General features: G+C 37.5%; 1 pseudogene; it reads right to left on the reverse strand.

The window, feature by feature from the left end:
• Window positions 1-4427: 4427 nt before the first annotated feature.
• On the reverse strand, window positions 4428-6349 carry LOC102822112 (annotated as a pseudogene).
• Between the last annotated feature and the right edge of the window lie 801 nt (window positions 6350-7150).

Below are 7150 nucleotides of genomic sequence, written 5' to 3' on the forward strand. Positions count from 1 at the left end.
CATAGTGGTTAGAGTCGGGCTGCTAATCTCACGGTCATCAGTTCGAAACTACCAGCAGTTCCATGGAGAAAGATGAGGCTTTCTGCACCTGTACTGATTTACAGCCTTGGAATCCCTATACAGGGTGGCTATGAGTTGAAACGAAATCCCTGGCACATAACCACCACAAATATACTAATAATAATTCCTGAGGGATTATAGTCAGAAAAGCTTCTGAGTGTGTGACATTCTCTTTCATATTAGCATTTTATTTTTATTTTTTAATTTGTCACAGCTTTTTTGTTATTTTGGTTTAAATAAAAGGAGAGAGGGTGCCATGAATGGGGGTCTAACATATGTTGCCTGTTTAGTCCTTACTCTAATGAGGCTGTTGCTGGGACGAAGCTCACTGTGTCCAAGGCAAACCCAACCATGCAGTATAGCAAGGAGCCTCCTGGCTTTGCTCCATTCCCCGTCCTTGTCAGATGATGAAAGAGGGGTGAAACCAGGTCAATCCAATGGAAGGAGCACAACTAAAGTTTAACTTCAGGAGGCTGACAGTTATTTTTGTTTAGATTTTAAAAGAGAGAGAGAGAAAGAAGAAACAAACAAACAAAAAAAACACTGTGTCAAAAATCCAGCAAAAACAATTGGTAATAGAAGCAAAGACATTCCAGACCGAGAAGTCCCATGAAGTCATCTCTCTATCTCTTGCCAGCATAGGGTCTTTTTAAAACATGTTCTCAGGCTCCTGGCCAGCCTGGCATCAGCTGCCCCAAAGATGAAGCTTCCATCATTTCTTTGGCAAAACATTACCAAAGTCTACCTACTCAGCAACATCTTTTGATCTGGATTAGTGTAATCACAATAGTAGGAGATACCACATAAAGTTTCTGCTTGATACGACTTATTCACCAAAATTTGCTTCATCTGAACTTGTGTTTTTACAAGAAGATTTTTCATTGCAGAGTTTAATTTTTTTAAAAAATAATTATAGCCAAAGTATTTTTGCTCCTTTAAGTCTAAATTTAATAAAGCCAGCACCGTATACTTAGTAAAAGGATGATGGTTTTTTTTAATCTATGTGGCATGGAAAGTAACTGCATACATGAAAGCCATATTTAGTTCGAGAGTCCAATAAATATCTTTATATATAATAAGAACAAGAATAGCATTTGCGTAGAACTTCCCAGTTCATAAAGTAAGTTAAGATACACTATTTCATGGGTCTTTGATTTTGGGGGGTGCCAACAATTGAGCATGCAGCAAGTCCAATCTTGTCCACAAAGTAGCCTAAGGAAAAGCCCTACTACATCTTCTACGTCTTCCACTGAAATATAAGGAAAGAGTAGGGTAGCTCACGATGCGATGAGTTCATGTTCAGCCTGGGAAAGCTGCACAGCGGCTTTTCCTGCTGCCCGGCATGAAATGAACCATGAACGGCGTGAAATCACTGACCACAGGTGTAGAAACTCACAGTGACATAAATATCTTTGCTGTTCAGCAGTTGGAGGATGGCTGTGGGAAGATTTGCCACAAGTTCTCTTGGCCAAGTCAGCCTTTATAAAGAAATGGTCATTTAGACCACACTGTTGCCAAGGTCTCCTCTCAACTTCCAATTAAAATATTCATGGAGAAGAATGGGAGAAAAATGTAGGTGGACATTTGCCTCGGGTCACTCTCAGGAGAAAAGTCAAAGAAAAACAAAGGGCAAAACTTCTTAGTGTTAAAAAACAAAACAAAGTAACAATAAAACATAAACAACATTTACAAACAAAGACAAACAAGGGAACTATTGTAGGGATATGACAGGCAAATGACTAAAGATAAAACTATAAAAAGTGTTGAAGAATTCTGTCAAAAATGACTTATTATCGTTGTATTTTAGGTCCTCGTCACTGCAAAAAGGAGCCTTTTTTTTTTTTTAACTAAAATTTATCTTTTCATGGGACAGTACAGTCCAGTTATATTTTTTGTCATAATTGACACAATTTATTTTCAGTTTTGCTGTAATTTTTCCACTTTTCATTCATTCTGCTCTTTATTTTGTTGGACTGTTTTTCAGTCAATGAATTGCTTTAACTGTATGTTGAAATTTGAAATGTGAAGCCTCAGTCTTAACTCTAAAGGTCATAAGGTAATCTTAAATATTTGCTGTTGTTAGGTGCCTTCCCATGGGTTCCGAACCATAGCAACCCTCAGTCAAACAGAATAAAACTACCCAATCCTGTGGCAGCTTCACAATGTTTATGTTTGAGCCCATTGCTAATGCTATTGTGTCAAAACACCTCATTGGGAATCTTTTGGGGGGTGGAATCCTCTTTTTTTATTTTGCTGACCCTCCATTTACCAAGCATGCTGTCCTTTTCTAGGGACTGATCTCTCCTGACATAGCCAAGTACATGAGATCAAGTCTCACCATCCTCACTCTAAGGAACATTCCTCTGTAACTCCTTCCAAGACGGATGTATCTGTTCTTCTGGCAGTCCATGGTATTTTCAATATTCTTTACCAACAGTTATTTCAATGTATCAATTCTTCTATGGTCTTCCTTATTCATTGTCCAACTTTCACATGCAGATGAAGCAATTGACAATACCATGACAGGTGCACCTTAGTCCTCAAAGTGACATCTTTGCTCTTTGACACTTTTAAAGAGACCTTTTGCAGCAGATTTGCCTAAAACAATATGTCATTTGATTTTCTCCACTGTTACTTCCATGACTGTTGATTGTGGATCCAAGCTAATGAATTCTTGTTCTTTACTTATCATGCTGTAATCTACTGGTCCACTTGTGAAGATTTTTGTTTTCTTTACAATGAGATGTGGTCCATACTGAAGGTTGTGGTCTTTTTTTCTTCATCAGTAAGTATTTTAAGTCATCTTTGCTTCTAGAAAGCAAGGCTGTATCATCTGCGTATCTCAGGTTGTTAATGAGTCTTCCTTCAATCCTGATGTCATTTTCTTCTTCATATAATCCAGCTTCTCAGATTATTTGCTCCATCAGCTATTTTGAAACTACCAGTGGTTCCATGGGAGAAAGATAAGGCTTTCTGCTCATGTAAAGATTTACAGCCTCGGAAACCCAGTACAGGATCGCTATGAGTCAGAACCGACTCCATGGCACACCACCACCACCACCACAACCACCACAGGTTGAATAAGTACCTTGCTTGATTTTAAACCATTCAGTGTCCCCTTGTTCTGTCAGAATGATTGCCTCTTGCTCTATGTACAATTTCCTCTTAAGCACAAGTAAGTGTTCTGGAAATGTCCATTCTTTGCCAAGTTATCCATAGTTTGTTATGAGCCATACAGCCGAATACCTTTGCAGAGTCAATAAAGCACAAGTAAACATCTTTCTGGTATTCTCTACTTTCAGTCAAGATCCATCGGACAACAATAATGATATCCATAGTTACCGGTTCTCTTCTGAACTCAACTTGGATTTCTGGCAGCTCCTTGTTGATGCTCTGCTGCAACCATTTTGAGTTATCTTCAACAAAATGTTACTTGCATGGAATATTAATGATATTGTTTGACAATTTCTGCATTCCATTGGGTCATCTTTCTTTAAAATGGGCACATATATGAATCTCTTCTGACTGGTTGACCATGTAGTTGCCTCCCAAATCTCTTGGCATAAAATAGTGAGTGCCCCCAATGCTGCTACATCAGTGTGTTGAAACATTTAAATTGTTATTCTGTCAATTCCTGGACCTTGTTTTTCACCAATGGCTTCAGTACAATTTGAACTTCTTCCTTCAGTGCTATCAGTTCTTGATCATATGATATTTCCTGAAATGGTTGAACATCAACCAGTTCTTTTTGGTACAGTGACTCTGTGGATTTCTTTCTATCTTCTTTTGATGCTTCCAGTGATATTCAATATTTTCCCAGAAAATCTTTCAATATTGTAAATCAAGGCTTAATTTTTTTCTTCAAGTTTTTTCAGCTTGAGAAATGCTAAGTGTGTTCCTCCTTTTTGGTTTTCCAACTCCAGGTCTTTGAAATTGCACTATAATACTTTGTCTTTACCAGTTACCCTTGGAAATTTTCTGTTCTGCTCTTTTATTTCACCATTTCATTCCCATTACTTTATCTTCTCTATGTTCAAGAATAAGTTTCAAAGGATCTTCTGATACCCATTTTGATCTTTTCTTTCTTTCCTGTATATATTTTTTTAACATTAACTCAGTTTTATTAATTCCAAGTATAAACCAAATTAATAAGCTTAACAGCTTATTATCATTTCAAGTTATACATATTTTAAGTTAATGAACTAGATTTATAAAAGCTTAAAAAAAATTCTATAGACTTGGGAAGATATGGTCAGGGGACTACATTGTAAGGATGGGTATAGGAAATGTTTGAACTTTTCAATCTTAGCATTTCAAAATGTACACTGTTATATAAAGTTCTTGCTGAGACAAACAACATTACATCTTCATTCATCAGAAGTTTTAAGCAGAGCAGCTTTCTTCTTATACTTGTCTCCAGTTTCTCTAATATTTTCTATGAGTTCTTCAGACATGTATTCTTTATACTTTCTATGTTTTTCCACAGATCCTACATGGGTAGCAACCATTTCTAAAAGACACTTCAAGTTATTTCCCACTTTTCATCTTTTTCACGTGTGGTCTGTACAACTAGTTGGTATTCCCGCTGAATAGCTGAATAGTATCTAACTCATTCATGGCTTCACTGAGGCCCTCATTAACACCGCTCCCCAGGAGGTGCTTGTGTTTCTCCAAGGACTCAAGCTCATTGGCACATTTTCTGTATTCTTCCTCAGCTTCCTTAACTTTGTGTTGGAAAGGTCATCCAGCTTCTGAACTTCTTCTTTCAGAGTTTTCACACTTCTCTTGCTTTCTGTGACCATTATATTCAATTGTTCTAAGGTGTCCTCTAAACCCATTTTTTTTAGAACTTTATTTATTTCTTCTTCAGTTTGGTTCAGGAGTTCCTTGAGTGGTACATAAACTTGGGTCTTGTATTTAACAAGGCAGTTGGCACCAACCTCAGGATTAAACTTAATTTCAAAGTTATAACCTTTGGAATTCTCAGCACCCTTAGGAATAAGTTTTAATTTTCTAGCCAGTTTGTGATATTCTGCTAATTGTGCTTCAATCGTCTCTTTGCCTCTGGCATATTTCAGCTCCTCATTCCACAATTGCTATTGTTCAGCCTGTAGGTCCTTGGTTAATTTATTAATGGATTGCTGCAATTCATTTCTTTCATGATTTATTCTCTCAGTGTCTGCAACTGAGTACTTCTGGTTATCAACAATATTCTGCAGTGGAGTATTCTCCTGCTTTATTGTTTCACATTCTAGTTCTACTCTAGCAATATCTTCGTCAAGACCATTCAATTTCTGGTAAAGAATGGCTGAGTGAGACTCCAAATTGCTCATGTATGCCTGAGCCTGATACTTTTGAACTTCTGCTTGCAAGGAAGCTTTCAGTTTTTTCAATGACTCTAGACAATTCGGTTCTTTTTCTCTCTCTTGTTCCAATCTTGCAATCTGTTCATTTAGTGCTTTGTTTTTTGCTGCTAATGATTCCAGCTTGAAAGCATCTACATTAAATAAATCCTTCAGCTCTGAAGGCAACTCTGTGTTCATCTCTTCAAAGCTGTCGGCACCAGTCATAAAACTCTCATAGCATTTTATGGTATAGTCCAAAAACAACTTATTGTGCATAATTCCATCTTCAGTTTCTTCTCCCCAAGGCTGTCCATCATCAAATGAAGGTGAACTCTCTTTCATAGCAGTATATAGCTTGATGCAGTCTATTAGCCACACTAAAGCTGCCACAATGTGAGGCCATGTATGAGGGGCCCCCACTGTATACATAGAGCTTTTTTGGACAATGCAAAAGGGTACCCAAGGTCCTTAGAGATTCTTGGAAACTCTTCTTCAAATTTTGTATCAGGAAGTTCATATGAAGGGCACAGGAAGCCATACAGAAAAGTGAAGATCTTTAGGAAGTCTTTAACTGATGGAGCTTGTAGAGATTTCATGGATATACCATAAGCGTAACCATTTTCTGTAAGAAACTCACAGAGCTGTCGAATACACTGCTGAATGACAGTTTTGTCATTAAGTGGTCTTGGGTCCTTGATTTTTTCAGAACTGGAAAATATGCCAAACTGACTGTTTCGGGATCCAGGCACACTAGTTCTTTTGCCAAACACAGAAACTTTTCTTTCAGATGTAGAAGATGTTGGTTTGTTTATACTCAATTTTCCAAAGGCTGATTTCTCTTTGCTTTGAGGGGTATAGAGGCCTTGTTTATTGAGGTCCTGGGATCTTAACTCTTGCACAGAGAGGCGGCCAGCACCACCAGTGGAAACTGAACTGTGTTTCATGCTTTTGACCTTTCTTCCAGCTTTCTGATATGATTTAGGGGTTGAATTTCTGAACTGCGCAATTCCTGTCTAACGATCAAAGGAGCTGCCGAAACGCCTCTCTCTTTCCTGCATTTTTAATGACCTTTTTCTTTCTTCATTTATGATGTTTTATATGTCATCCTAGAACTCCTGTGGTATTTGGTTATTAGTGATTAATTTATCAAATCTGTCTTGTGATAGTCTTTAAATTCAGGTGGAATAAATTCAAGGTGGTTCTTTTGGCTCTCGTTAATTTTTTTTTTAAATTTCAGCTTCAACCTGAACTTGCACATGAGTAACTGCTGTACAGTCAGCTTCTGGCCTTGTTTTAGCTGATGATGTTGAGCTTCTCCATTGCCTCTTCCCACAGATGTAGTCAATTTCACTGCTGTCTATTCCATGTTTACAGTCACCATCATGTTGTTGAAAAGAAGCATTAGCAATGAATAAGTTATTAGTCTTGTCTTGAAAAATTCTATCATGAGATCTTCCATGATTATTTCTATCATCAAGTCCATATTTTCTATCTCTTATGGTCCTTCCTCTTTGTTGCCAACTTTCAGTAATTATCAGTGTGTCTTGATTGCATGTTTGATCAATTTCAATCTGAAGAAGTTAGTAGAATTCTTCACTTTCATCATCACTGGCTGTAGTGGTTGGTGCATAAATTTGAATAATAGCCATATTAGATTTATTGCTGTTGCTATTAAGTGCTGATGAATTGGTTCTGACTCACAGAGAACCTGTATAGGGTTTCCAAGGACCAGCTGGTAGGTTGGA

This window comes from Chrysochloris asiatica, unplaced genomic scaffold (assembly GCF_000296735.1).
Source record: "Chrysochloris asiatica unplaced genomic scaffold, ChrAsi1.0 scaffold00010, whole genome shotgun sequence".
In the NCBI taxonomy this organism is placed as follows: domain Eukaryota; kingdom Metazoa; phylum Chordata; class Mammalia; order Afrosoricida; family Chrysochloridae; genus Chrysochloris; species Chrysochloris asiatica.